Source organism: Protomyctophum bolini, assembly GCF_963924005.1.
Source record: "Protomyctophum bolini genome assembly, chromosome: 15".
Lineage (NCBI taxonomy): Eukaryota > Metazoa > Chordata > Actinopteri > Myctophiformes > Myctophidae > Protomyctophum > Protomyctophum bolini.
Genome location: NC_137876.1, coordinates 129,642 through 132,467, shown reverse-complemented (window position 1 = coordinate 132,467; position 2,826 = coordinate 129,642).

The following is a 2,826-nucleotide window of genomic DNA, read 5'->3' as shown; positions in this document are numbered from 1 at the left end:
TTCAGTTGTTCTTAGATTAAAAAAATAAAAATAGCAGACCTACAAGCTCGAGCTTGTAGATCTGCTACAGTTTGAGAGGAGGAGAGGTGGTGGAGTTAGCTGCTTTATAGCAGACAGTTTGAGGGTCCAATGGAGTTAAGAGGTTTTGTCCAAATGGCTTTTTAATACTTTCCGTTGGTTCAATATGTTCATAACACACAGACGTAAAGGGTGTTCAACAGCACTGATTTATGGAAAAACAAAAAAAATGAGTTGGCAACAATATTATATTGATCGATTGGTTTGTTGGTTGATTGATTGGTTGATTGATTGATTGATTGCGATAGTGGCATATAAAAAAATATATATATTTGTAATTTTTCTATCACACACACACTTGCAAATATATACTCCACAGATTCTCTATCTCTCTCCCTCCCACACACAAACATGCTTGGAAATGGATTATCTTGTGTGCGCGCACACGTGTGTGCCCGGCTGCCCGCACACACACGTGTGCGCGCACACGCACCCGCTGTCGTTTTGCCTGGAGGAGCCTGCAGTTACGGAGCGTGGCCACATGGAGGCCCGGCAGGAGCTGGACATCCCAGGATGATGACGATACACTAATGAACACGTCCAAGTCTCTCACACTCATGTTTAATGTATGAATCTTTGTAATGATGCTTTTCATGTTGATTGTATAATATCATTACATTATGCTTCCTGTTGACTGTAATATAATGTATTTACCCCATGTGTTCTTGTGCTGTGTTCTGCTCCCTCCCCCAACTCTCGGCATGCACCTTGTCGTGGTGGTAAACCAAGACAGGCCATTTTTATTTTTTTAATGTTTTTTTGTGCAGTAAAGGCCGTCGGGATCGAGAGTCGAACCCACGCCACACTGCCTGGACCGCTGAGCCATGGCCTAGGATGGACCTCTGAGGCCCAGGATGGACCTCTGAGGCCCAGGATGGACCTCTGAGCCACGGTGTAATATTAGAGGGGAGGGGAGACACTGGGAGGCACTGGGGAGGCACTCAGGGGTACACTGGGGAGGCACTCAGGGAGGCACTGGGGAGACAATGGGAGGCACTGGGTGGACACTAGGAGACACTGGGGAGACACTGGGGAGGCACTCAGGGGGACACTGGGGAGGCACTCGGGGGGGGACACTGGGGAGACACTGGGGAGGCACTGGGGAGACATTGGGGAGGCACTGGGGAGGCACTCAGGGGGAAACTGGGGAGGCACTCGGGGGACACTGGGGAGGTACTGGGGGGACACTGGGGAGGTACTGGGGAGGCACTGGGCAGACACTGCAGGGCAGACACTGGGGTGGCACTGGGGAGGTACTAGACATTTCATATCACACACACACCATTATTCACTAGCCCCCTTTGGCATGGCGTGATTTATTTCAAGCATGGCGCATGCCAACAACATTGTGCTTTACACACAATTGCACTTTTCAGCTCCCCTTCTCACCAACAATAAAACACTAATCTTTTTAGACACCATTTATTTCATTCCGATTAGCAGAAAAAAATTCTGTAAAAAAAAAAAAGGGCCCCTGGGCACGTGCCCAAAGTGCCCATATGGTAGATCCGGCCCTGTGTGTATGTGTGCTCATCATAGTTTAAATTTAAATAAATTAAATTAACTTTCCAGTTAGTTAGATAGTTCATGTAAAACATACATTATATATATATATATATATATATATATATATTATATATATATATATATATATATATATATATATATATATATAGTTTATGTAGAACATGCATACATCTCTGCTATTTATTTTAAATCAATTTTACTTTGTTTATTTTAGTGGGTTTGAAAGTTTAGTTTAGTGAATTATTTAGTCAAGGGTCATCAGTTAAATTTGCTTTATATAACCTTAAATATAGACTGTTTTTTTATATATATCGTACGGCATACTATAGCGCGCCGTTTTTCATCATTTTTGAGGATTTTAAAAAAATGACGAAATGACAAAAACGATGGGTTATAGCCCATGTTTTTTGAAATTTTGAAAAAAAAAGTTAGCCTCGTTTCTCATCATTTTGGACCGTGGGCTATAGCCCATATCGTACGGCATACTATAGCGCGCCGTTTTTCATCATTTTTGAGGATTTGAAAAAAATGACGAAATGACAAAAACGATGGGTTATAGCCCATGTTTTTTGAAATTTTGAAAAAAAAAGTTAGCCTCGTTTCTCATCATTTTGGACCGTGGGCTATAGCCCATATCGTACGGCATACTATAGCGCGCAGTTTTTCATCATTTTTGAGGATTTGAAAAAAATGACGAAATGACAAAAACGATGGGTTATAGCCCATGTTTTTTGAAATGTTGAAAAAAAAAGTTAGCCTCGTTTCTCATCATTTTGGACCGTGGGCTATAGCCCATATCGTACGGCATACTATAGCGCGCAGTTTTTCATCATTTTTGAAGATTTGAAAAAAATGACGAAATGACAAAAACGATGGGTTATAGCCCATGTTTTTTGAAATTTTGAAAAAAAAAGTTATCCTCGTTTCTCATCATTTTGGACCATGGGCTATAGCCCATATCGTACGGCATACTATAGCGCGCCGTTTTTCATCATTTTTGAGGATTTGAAAAAAATGACGAAATGACAAAAACGATGGGTTATAGCCCATGTTTTTTGAAATTTTGAAAAAAAAAGTTATCCTCGTTTCTCATCATTTTGGACCATGGGCTATAGCCCATGTCGTACGGCATACTATAGCGCGCCGTTTTTCATCATTTTTGAGGATTTGAAAAAAATGACGAAAGGACAAAAACGATGGGTTATAGCCCATGTTTTTTGA